The sequence below is a fragment of the Hyaena hyaena genome, unplaced genomic scaffold (assembly GCF_003009895.1).
Source record: "Hyaena hyaena isolate Hyena2069 unplaced genomic scaffold, ASM300989v1 scaffold_148, whole genome shotgun sequence".
Classification (NCBI taxonomy): domain Eukaryota; kingdom Metazoa; phylum Chordata; class Mammalia; order Carnivora; family Hyaenidae; genus Hyaena; species Hyaena hyaena.
The window spans coordinates 502,675-515,036 of record NW_024080780.1 but is presented as its reverse complement, the minus strand read 5'-3'; the positions used below and the strand labels follow the sequence as shown (position 1 = coordinate 515,036).

Sequence of the window (12,362 nt, the reverse complement as noted above, 5' to 3'; positions counted from 1 at the left end):
TTAAAGTTTCCACCAGTGTCTACGAGATCCTGGGGTATTCAAGATCCCAGGAAGGTGCTGCCTGAGGATGCTGATGTGCATGCAACTGGGCAAAGAAAGCTCTGCGTCCAACATGGGGCTTGAGCTCACGACCCTAAGACCAAGAGTTGCATGCTCTACAGACTGAGCCAACCAGAATCATTTTCTACCCTGCTCTGCACCCTAGGAAATGGAGCCCAGTGCACTACTTTGTCCCTATTCTCTTGTCCTCTGGCTACAGGTTGGGTTTAGACAATGGGAGACACCAGCAGGAGATGGAAGGGCAGGAGGAGAGATGACAGCCGGGGATGTATCTTCTTGCCTCTGCTCCTCCAGGATTACAGCTCCCGCTGGGCAGTCCTCTCTCTGGGCTCCACACTTCATTTTCTCCCTTTGCCCTTTTGGCTCTGATGACAGTAACAGCTGCATGCTATGGCTGGTTCCTGGGTGCCTAAGCATCATTTGTTGATTCCCTTAACCTGATCTGCATCTCTGTAAATTGTAAACCATCCTTCACTAAATCGTTCCTCATTTGAACCGTCAAGTGAATGCTGTTTCTTGCCAGGATTCTGACTAATACACACATTAAGTGCAAAGTGAAGAATACAAAGCTTTGTATAGACCAACAAAACAAAACAAAACAAAACAACCCCCCCCAAAACAAACAAAAACACCTAAAACTGACATTGAAAGTCTCATTATCTGGGGTGCCTGGGTGGCTCAGTTGGTTAAGTGCCTGACTTCAGTTCAGGTTATGATCTCGTGGTTCAGAAGTTTGAGTCCCGTGTTGGGCTCTGTGCTGACAGCTCGGAGCCTGGACCCTGTCTTGGATTCTGTGTCTCCCTCTCTCTCTGCCCCTCCCCCACTTACACTCTGTCTCTCTCTCTCTCTGTCAAAAATAAATAAACATTTAAAAAGTAAAAAAAAAAGAAAAAAAGAAAGTCTCATTATCTGGAGGTGGTTTAGAAGTAAAGTAAGGAAGACAGTTTGGAACCATTTGAAACTATTCCACTATCTCTATTTATTTATTTTTCTAGAGCTGGAGTAAGTAACTCTGGATACATAGTAGATAACTATGGGTACAGCACCATCAATATTTGTTTAATAAGGTACTTGTTTCTTCTCACATGGGTATTCAACTTGGTGACTGAGGTCATTAGAATAAAGATTTAAGTCTGACTGCTTTTGTTACTATGATTTCCATAGCACTGTTCAGCACATTTATACATATCATTAGGTCTTGATGATCATTAACTTGTAAGAAATATTTCCTCTTCCCTATATTTATTTTAGTTTTTTAAAATTGAAGTGTAGAGGTGCCTCAGTTGGCTAAGCATCCAACTTCCGCTTAGGTCATGATCTCACCGTTCGTAGGTTCGAGCCCTGTGTTGCGCTCTGTGCTGACAGCTCAGAGCCTAGAGCCTGCTTTGGATTCTGTGTCTCCCTCTCTCTCTGCCCCTCCTCTGCTCATGCTGTCTCTCTGTCTCTCTGTCTCTCTCTCAGAAATAAATAAAAAACATCAAAAAATTTGTAAAATCGAAGTGTAGTTGACATACAATGTTATATTACACAAGTATACACCATAGTGATTTCACAATTCTGCACGTGACCCAGCATTCACCATGATATGTGTAGTTATCATCAGTCATCATACATTAGTACAGTCTTATTGACTATATAAAATATGGATGCTTCATGAATTTGCATGTCATACTCATGTAGAGGCCACACTAATCTTCTCTGTATTGTTCCAATTTTAGTACATGTGCTTCCTGAAGCACATGCTTTTTTTTTTTTTTCTTTTTTTAAGCCAAACATCCCTTGGCTTGATTTAGCTGTATTGTTAACCTTTGAAATGTAGCTAAGCTGAATGTCTTCAACGCAGATGGGTCCAGAAATAGATTTCGTGGATTATCCATTTACAATACCAAACTATCTTTTCTGATATCCACTATGAGCTTCTCCAAAGATTTCCCGTTGTTTTTATTTACCTTATATCTAGAAAACCACAAATGCAATCTGATTAATGAGAACCACCACCAGGTTTACTCCTCTAAGGGTCTGGGTACTCTGTTTCCTGGCCCCAGGCTGTGTCTTAACGTACACAATATCCTGTAGAAGTCATAATAGGAATAAGGAAAACAATATCTCATTACAGTAAACATAAAACTAGCTTTTGATAGAGCTGTTGGGAATTCTATGCAAGAGGTGCCTGATAATCAGATTTGACCTTCGTGCTTATGTGTAAGAGCGGCGGAGCCAATTTCCACTACCATGGAAATTTACTACTCGTGGCACAAAGAGAACAACAAATTCAGGAAGTCGTCATGGAATCTGGAGGAAGTAGACAATGCCAAATCCAACCTTTGCAACATGAAGTTTAACTACTGCAGCCAGAAGGCGTCACAGAGCTAACCCACTGCAGACTGGCAGGTTTGCTGAAAATGCACGCAGGGAACGTTCAGAGGACCTGTAATTCACTTGACATCAGAACACTGCAGGAAAGCTCCCAGAACTTTGGTCTGCACTTTTTTGTTAATGGGAATAACACTCACTCCTGGGTGGTTTTTGTTTTTTGGTTGTTTTGTTAAGTTTATTTATTTTGAGAGAGAGACAGAGAGAGAGAGAGAGAGAGAGAGAGAGAGAATCCCAAGCAGGCTCTGCACCATCAGCTCAGGGCCCACACAGCGCTTTCTCACAAACCATGGGATCATGACCTGAGCCGAAATCAAGACAGTCGCTTAACTGATGGTGCCACCCAAGTACCCCTGCTCTGCACTTTTAAAACACCACCTGTGTACCTGTTCAGCAATTTAAACAGATCAATAGCAACAAACCTTTGCAGGAGGGGAATTACTCTGGGCACTTACAATTTTGTCTTCTTTGTATCTTCACCTGACCACTGAGAAAACTGCTTCAGGAGGGCAGCCTTGTGCAACGGTTACCCTAACACTCTGGTGCCACCTGGCATTTGTCTTTGCTCATCTCCAGTCAATTCATTAATATTTTTATTAGGAGGATGTTCACTACTAAGACTATTATCCTTAATTATTCACTAATCTGAACTAGATTCTTCTTCCATTGTTGAAGGTCACTCATGTGTGCACCTGAGCTGTGAAGATCTCCAAACAATAGATATGGTTCAAGGCACACCGTGCTCACACCTGCTTCCCAGAAGTTTTGAATCTGTGCTGCTGACACGCTGTCCTCACGCCCTGGCCACGGATGATTGGATAGAGTGGGGGATGTGATTCAAGGGCTATGGGTCGGCTGAGCCAATCAGATTCTACTTCTTGGGAATTTGAACTGGTGAACTCAGATGCAGCTTGCCTCAGTGGTAGTAGCAGCCATTTGTGCCAGGGGGATGAGGAGTGGGAGACAGAGGTAGAGAGAGACCAAGAGGGATAGGGAGAAACAGAGAAAACATGTAAGAAATCTTGAACCATGAGACCGTATCTCATCTGAACCATGAGAGCCACAACTGGAACCCTTAATTCTTGGCTTTCTAGGGCCCAGCATCTTCCAAGGGAACTGGCTGTACTTCCTGCCCTGTTGCTCTGTGGGCTTCTGGGTCTCAAACTCGCTTAAGTGGTTTTCTGTCATCACAACCCAAACGGCTTGAACAGAACCCAAAGTATGTTAGGAACTCCTATTTCTCTCATTCCTGACAAGACTGATATGATAATGATCATAAAACAGCAACTTAAGCTGCTAGACATTTCTCATTCACAGTAAAACCCATGCAGAACTGGAATTCATGGATTTTCCAAAGCTCTTCCTTAGTGCAGAAATTTTGGTCATGACCCCTCTTTGGTCCATCGCATAGAAGCCCTGCAAAAGATAAGCAGAGCGGTGGTCATTTGGAGCTCTGAAGATCGTCAGGAGCCAAGGTATAATGAATGTACCCGGTTCATGCAGTCTGGTGGGAAACCTGTTATTTAATTACACCCTCCGATCTCACTTGCCACCAAGATACGTTTTCCTCTGTACTGGTGATAAGCTTCTAGGCCTTTACTTGCACTGTGGGCATATCCTGCTTCTGACTTGAAAAAATATTTCAGATGCACTCAAGTGTTCCTGCCATGGGTTTGCATGTGCAGGCTGCCCATGCCCTTGCTTCTTTTTATTTTTATTAAATTTTTTTTAACCTTTATTTTTGAGAGAGAGTCAGAGATACACCATGAGTGGGGGAGGGTTGGAGAGAAAGGGAGACACAGAATCTGAAGCAGCTCTAGGCTCTGAGCTGTCAGCACAGAGCCCGGTGCAGGGCTTGAACCCACGAACCATGAGATCATGACCTGAGCTGAAGTCAGACGCTTAACCGACTGAGCCACCCAGGCGCGTTAGCCATATTTACTTAAACACATGCTTCTGGGTGAAGCCATGGTCCTTGGTTAATTTTAACCTCACTGGAGATAGAATGTTGGCAAAACTTGGTTTGACCTCTAATGTCTACTGTGGCCATTCCATAGGTCACTGTGACTTGGTGAGTGTGTCAGGGTATCATTGACTTCAGGAAGCTTCCCTGCCCAGGGCATCTAAAAACTTGCTCTCTGTAAGTTCTGGATCAATAAAAGGAAATTGCAGGGGAAAATAATCACACGTTACTTCTTTAAATAGTAACAGCTGTACTTGGCTCTCATGATCAACTTGCAATTTGGAATTTACTTGATATTTGTATGAGCTCTGTTCTCTTTTTTTATTATTAAATAGTTTATTGTCAAATTGGTTTCCATGTAACACCCAGTGCTCATCCCCACAAGTGCCCTCCTCCATGCCCATCTCCCCCCTCCACCCCCACCCCCATCAGCCCTCAGTTTGTTCTCAGCATTCAAGAGTCTCTCATGGTTTGCCTCCCTCCCTCTCCCCCACTATTTTTCCCCTTCTTCTCCCCCATGGTTCTCCTTTAAGTTCCTCCTAATCCTCCTATACATGCAAACATGGTGGCTGTCCTTCTCTGTCTGACTTATTTCACTCAGCATAACACCCTCAAGGTCCATCCATGTTGCTACACGTGGCCAGATTTCATTGTTTCTCATTGCCATGTAGTATTCCATGGTGTAGATAAACCACATCTCCTTGATCCATTCGTCTGTTGATGGACACTTGGGCTCTTTCCATGTTTTGGCTATTGTTGAGAGTGCTGCTATGAACGTTGGGGTCCATGTGCCCCTGTGCATCAGCACTCCTGTATCCCTCGGGTAAATTCCTAGCAGTGCTATTGCTGGGTCATAGGGGAGTTCTCTTGTTACTTTTTTGAGGAACCTCCACACTGTTTTCCAGAGGGGCTGCACCAGTTTACATTCCCACCAACAGCGTAGGAGGGTGCCCGTTTCTCCACATCCTCGCCAGCATCTAGAGTTCTCTGATTTGCTCATTTTAGCCACTCTGACCGGTGTGAGGTGGTATCTCAGTGTAGTTTTGATTTGTATTTCCCTGATGAGGAGGGACGCTGAGCATCATTTCATGTGTCTGTTGGCCATCTGGATGTCCTCTTTGGAGAAGTGTCTGTTCATATTTTCTGCCCATTTCTTCACTGGATTGTTTGTTTTTCGGGTGTGGAGTTTGGTGAGTTCCGTATAGATTTTGGATACTAGCCTTTTATCTGATATGTCATTTGCAACTATCTTTTCCCATTCTGTCAGTTGCCCATTAGTTTTATGGATTGTTTCCTTTGCTGTGAAGAAGTTTTGAATCTTGATGAGGTCCCAATAGTTCATTTTTTGTATGAGCTCTGTTCTACTTACAATGATAGAAGACCCATATCCCTTCCCACAGGAGCTTGAAACCCAGGAAAGAATTACAATGTCATGATGAAGTTTTTTGTTAGCACAAAGAACCGAAATCAAAAGGAGGTTCTTGCTAGTTTCTGCTAAGAGAGCATAGAGACCCATAAAGCCTGGAAGGGAGATCCCAGCCCTCATTCACCTCCTCAGTCAGGTGTCCTAAGACACACACTGTACAACTCTACACAGTGCCTTGGTTGGACCAGTAACAGCAAAAAACAAAACAAAAAAAAAAAAAAACCCCATAAAACAACAACAACAACAAACGCACCACTCTAGGCAAAATCCCAAGTTCCCACATAAACAGCATCAGCATCTATTGATTCTTGCCTGAAACGCCTATTTCGGTGCTACTGGATGGCTCTATAGGCCAGTGTCACATTGTGAACCCTTGTAGTCATCTGGAGTAACACATATAGAAAGGGAGAGGAAGCGTTTGGAAACTTTTATAGCAACTACATCTCAATGTAACATTTTTACTGTGTTTTACAGATGTGCCAGGGGCAAAGGATTGGAAACTTTAAAAACCTGTCCCTCCCGGTGAATAGTTTCACAAGCACTTCTCTGCCACAGTTTTCAAAGGGAAAAAGCCACTTTCCTTCCTGCTCTAAAAAGAAAGTTGTGCAGTGTTTCCCTTTCTTGTACAGCGCGAGATGTATTTTCACAGTTGTTTGTTCTCGTAAGGGCATACAGGAGGGCAGCTGTATAAAATACAACTGCTAAATATCACGGGTCCCACACAGATTAAAGTGTTCCATGTTACCTTGTGAAATACAAACCAAGTGGAAACATTAATTTCTTATTTGCCTACCACTGACCAATGCATTACACCTAGATCACACATTCACCAGTGCTGAGTTTTTCTTTTCATCTCTCCAGCATGTTAAATTATAGCTAAAGAGGTGGGGGTGGGGGGTGGGGGCACTTGAGTGGCCCAGTTGGTGAAGCATCCTACCTCGGCTCAGGTTGTGATCTGACAGTTTGTGAGTTTGAGCCCTGCATCGGGCTCTCTGCTCTCAGCACAGAGCCTGCTTTGGATCCTCTGTCCCCCTCTCTCTGCCCCACCCCTGCTCTCTCTCCCTCTTGAACATAAATATTTAAAAAATAAAATAAATTAGGAGCACCTGGGTGGCTCAGTCAGTTAACTCTCTAACTTTGGCTCAGGCCATGATCTCATAGTCCATGAGTTTGAGCCCCGCGTCAGGTTCTGTGCTGACCGTTCAGAGCCTGGAGCCTGCTTCAGATTCTGTGTCTCCCTCTCTCTGTGCCCATCCCCTGCTTGTGCTCTCTCTCTCTTTCTCTCTCTCTCTCTGAAAAATAAACATTAAAATAAATTTAAAAAAATAAATTATAGCTAAAGGCCACTTCAGATAAGAGAGATATATTTATCTTTCCTATTTACCTACAATGATGAATATTTTATAACAAACACCATTTTCACCATCAGCTCATCTCTGCTCCTTTTTTATGTACAGGAGTCATCGATGTGTCTGCTTGGAATCACATACTGAAAGTTCCAGAACACTGAAGCAACTTTCGGGGTCTTTGCTCTCGCTGTTGATCATTTTGCACCAGCCGCTTCTCTTCCCTTGGCCCCAGAGGCCTTTCCATGAAGCTCAGTTCAGCAGAGAAGCCAGCGCCCAAGGGAAATTCACGCTCCTGCTGATAGGCACTTGAAGCATTTCCCAAGCTGTTTCCCGGATTTTGACCTTGGGGATGGCAGTGATAACAGGGACTGGGGCCAGGAGAGTCTCAGGCTTTCACATTTATCCTGATAAATTTGCTGATCGATGCTAAGGTGCAATGGAGTAAAGCTATAGACTGTCCGTGAAGCATTTTAGCATTACTGACCTCCAATTCCACCTTTTCAGACTCAAGGGTGAACAGAATAAAATGCTGTGCTTGTACCTGGTTTTAACACCCAACCTCTATCTGTTTCCATCTAAATATTCCATGTGAGGGTTTATAAGTTAGGAACAGCAACAACAAAAAATTCCTTGATTACAAATAAGCTATTTAAATGGGGGGTGGGGAATCCCACATTTCTGTACTTTTAGGAATGCTTTTCGGGACACATTCCTGCTTAAAAATTTTTTTTTAACTTTTTAAAAAAATTTATTTCTGAGAGAGAGAAAGACAATGTGAGCAGGAGAAGGTCAGAGAGAGAGGGAGACACAGAAACTGAAACAGGCTCCAGGCTCTGAGCTAGCTGTCAGCACAGAGCCTGATGCGGGGCTCGAACCCACAAACCGTGAGATCACGACCTGAGCCAAAGTCGGCCGCCCAACTGACTGAACCACACAGGTGCCCCCACATCCCTGGTTTAAATAAGCTACCTGTGCAGATGGGTTTTACAACCCAACCCCTCTGGACTAAGCTGGAAATACTTAAAGCAAGCATTTCTTTTAATGTGCGGAAATCCTCTTGAGTAAGTTTTCCAAGCATCATCACAGGTAAGTGATGCCGATGGAAGCGAAAGGACTTCAAGATCAGCCTAAGCCCTGATGACACTGACGGTGAGAGCCAATCGATCAATTATATACAGAAAGTTGGGCTTGCTCTTGTTTGTTGATTTATTTTAAAAGTAATCTCTATGCTTAACATGGGGCTTTGAACTCATGATCCCGATATTAAGAGTCACGTGCTCTACCCACTGAGCCAGCCAGGCACCCCCAGAAAGCTGTTTTTTAAACAGAGAGTAGGATTTTTCCAGAGACACCAGCCAGGATTAAACCTTCACCCCCTTGGGCTGGCTTTGCACGACACTTGTTCCAACAGACCTTTCAACTCCTCACACACAGTCTACGACCTTTAAGCACAGTCCCACGGCACATGCTCTGTAGAACAGCCAGAGGCACTTTGGTCTAGGGAATGTCGGATATGGGAGTGAGTGGTGTTCCATTATTACAAACCATGTTGATACTAAAGCAGAATCTAGATAAGCTTTCGTTTTCTCGCTCTACAGGATGGGATGGGAGTAAAACTGATATGAACTAAGAGAAGCCCAACTATTTTGAACAAATAATGTAAAAGTGATTGTACAGTTTGGACCCACTTAATTTTGTGTCTGACTGTAAAACAATCATTATGATGAAAATGGGACTTAAAGGGAGCTGAATGTGTATAGAGAAAAATGTACATAAACATGGTCAGTCCTTAGGGAATCAAACAATAGTCAACCTAATGACAGGTAACCCAATAGACTCTTAAGGTTTTAGATCCATAAAAATATATGTTGTTAGTTTAACGTTTTACACAGTAACCAGCTTTAAGCAGTGGGAAGTACATTCTTGTAAAAACAATCACACCACCTTAGGAACTTGCTATTTAAGTGAAAACTAACACTAAGTCTGAATTAGTCATTTCTTTACTCATATTTGTATAGGTTTTCCCATAAGAGGTTAGTTGTCAATCTAAAAATTTACCTGCTTTAATGTGGTGCTCAGAAGTTAGATATTTTTCCTCCCCAAGGTTAGCTTCGACAGAAATAAAATGGGTTTTCTTTGGTCTCACTAAAATATGAGAAAACCATCTGATCTAAAATAACAATTATTTTCATGCAACATTCATTTGCAGGCAAGTCCTTGGAAAATCAACGTGAATGCCCCAATTCGGGCTGCCCTTCTCTTCGGGAGCCCGGGCAGATTCTACACTGGCTTGGTCTGGGACTCTTTCTCATACACTAGGGAAGACTCTATGGCCTTCTCCATGGGCGGAAAGGACTTTGGTTCAAGATTGTGCAGGCCCACATCCAAGAAATTCAAGTCATCATGGTGGCCTGAATTAATACAGTTCTTTGGGGGCATTTTAAATGATGGTGTTCCTAGACTGAAACCAGAAGCCACCTGTTATTATTTCTTCACTTTGGAGATGAAGTAGAACAGGATCTTCCTCATCCATTTGGTCACCTAAACCTCCCTTACACTGGACTCCTGCATGGAAGTCAGGGGAGAATACTGAGATTAGAAGGCCATGATGTCAAGAATGTGGAAAGCTGAAGAACTGGAGGTACCAGGTGGGGGAATGAAACCTCCCCTCCCCGTCAAAAAGTCCATCTTGAGGATAAAAAACGTTCTGAGGATGGGCAGTGGGGATGGTTGCACGACAGTGTGAATGTCCTTAATGCCATTCAAAGTGTACATTCAAAGATGGTTAAGGGGCACTTGGGAGGCTCAGTCGCTTACACGCCTGACTTCGGCTCAGGTCATGATCTTGTGGCTCTTGAGTTCAAGTCTGTGTTGGGCTCTGGGTTGACAGCTCAGTCCGGAGCTGCTTCGGATTCTGTGTCTCCCTCTCTCTCTGCCCCTTCCCCACTTGCCCCTCCCCCATTTCTCAAAAATGAATAAATGTTTAAAAAAACTTTTTAAGATGATTAAAATGGTAAGTTTTATATTCTGTACATTGTGCCACAGTAAGAAAGTCAGTCTGGTACTACTATTCATACAACACCTCGGTGGACACACGTGGCAAAAATTTAAGAGAAAATTATCCTTAAGTCAGAAAGGTACAAGGACATACGTTTGTAATTTTGCTATAATCTTCTCATCATTAAAACACAGGTTAGAAAGACATTAAATGTTGGCATCATACAGGAAATTCACCTCCAGGTCACTGTTGGCATTTAAAAGTGGTGCTAATTTATACACAGTTTGTTATTCATTATAAAACTGAATTAAAAATAAAACAAAACTAAAAACACCCAATACCTCCTCTCAAAATCTTGATTCAGTGCCTTCCCAAAACGTAGCAACTATCTAAAGGTCTTTGTTTTTTCACTGTCTTTGTACTGAAATGCCCCTTTTTCACAATTTGGTTTGGCCCCACCCTGACCTGACCCCCAACATAAGGTTAAGGATAAACATAATTAGTATGTCACTGAGCCATAGGCTGCCAATCCCTGTGGAAAAGTTCTTCCTTTCAATCCTGGACTGGTGTGGAAATCATTACATGGAGCAAGGCAATCCCAGGTGAGTGGTAATGGACAAATGTGGGGTAGGTGCCCGCCCAGCTCAACCGGAGACAGAGTGAGACCAGACATGCCATGAGCATCAGTCACAGTGACCTTCTACAGGCTGTCGCTGTAGCTGCTCGTGAACACAAAGGATGGAGTCCATTTCCTCTTGGTCACAGTAACGTATCATGGGGATAACTTTCAATGGGGTCAATTATATGACAGGCATACGAAAAACCATAGACACTTCCTAGCAGGAATGTGCTATAAACATCAATTAAGAACTCCTGCTTAAAAAAAAAAGAAGGAGGAGGAAGACTCTTGTTTCGTGTGGCTATCAAGGTGACACGAAGCCCCCTGGTCTGAGCTAACTGCTTTCCAACTCTTCAACCAAAAAACAAAATGACAGCAGGCACAGCGCAGTGGACACCTGGCTTACGTAGTACACACAAGAGATTATCCCCAGCACACAAGAATCCGGGTGTTGTTATCATATACTACAGCATTTAATTTTATTTCTGGCAGCAGTGTGAACATGGGCGAAAACGTTGGCATCAAAAATGTTAAGTCGCTCTTAGAAAGGATTTGTAACTTTGACATAGCATGCCATTAGGCAAGACTTTAAAAGTTATTTGGTATTTATGGACGTTCAAAACAGCCTAGCAAAGTACCTTCAAAATAAAGATTACCAAAATAAACGAGAAAAGTAGTCCCAAAATAAAGATGACCAAAAACTAGCTTCCTTGAGTGTATTAGCTGTCTGTTGCTGCTCTAACACATTACCATAAACCTAGTGGCTTAAACACCACAGATGTGTTATCTTACAGTTCTGTAGGTTGGATCTCGGACACGGGTTCTACTGGGCTAAAATCCAGGCGTGGGGAGGGCCGCGTTCCTTTCCGAGGGTGCTAGGGGGGACTCTGTCCTCTTGTGGTCAGAGACCGTCCACATTCCGTGGGTCAGGGCTCCTTCCTTCATCTTCAAAGCCAGAAATATCACATCTCTCTCTCTCTCTCTCTGTTCTGTATTTCACATTTCCCTCCGACCCTGACCTTCTCCAATTCCCCTCCTCCTCTTTTAAGGACCTTTGGGATTATACTGGGCCCACCTGGAGAACCCAGAACAGCCTCCCAGGTCAGATTAGTACCTTCATTCCACCTGCAACCTTATTCTTCTTTGCCCTCTAACCCAACACATTCCCAGGTCCTGGGGATTTGGACGCAGGCATGGTGATCAGGCGGTGGCAGTATTCTGCCTACCGCACATTAAATACACATTAGCTACACCACAGTTTAACATTTCATAATAGTTCAATAATATCCAGTAGCCTTAATCTACAGAATTCATCTTTTTTTAATCATAAAACATATTCAGCTGGCCAGATGCAATAGTAACAAAAAATTGTAAAGCGATATAAAACAAATTATACAATGTTACAGAGTAGTGATTATTTGTGTGTATGTGCTCATATATGTATATATAAAACTATACAATGTATACACGTGTGAATATGTGTGTGTATACACACATACCCCATACACATAGTTTTACAGTTAATCAAGTGGTTCTAGAAAATCAATATACCATAAAGATTCCTGGAAAAGTAA

The 12,362-nt window shown here is 43.0% G+C and overlaps 1 non-coding gene across 1 annotated transcript; it reads right to left on the bottom strand.

The window, feature by feature from the left end:
* Window positions 1-1,695: 1,695 nt before the first annotated feature.
* On the bottom strand, window positions 1,696-1,799 carry LOC120236204. Its single transcript, XR_005529603.1, has one exon. It is a non-coding gene; the product is annotated as a U6 spliceosomal RNA (small nuclear RNA).
* Window positions 1,800-12,362: the final 10,563 nt, after the last annotated feature.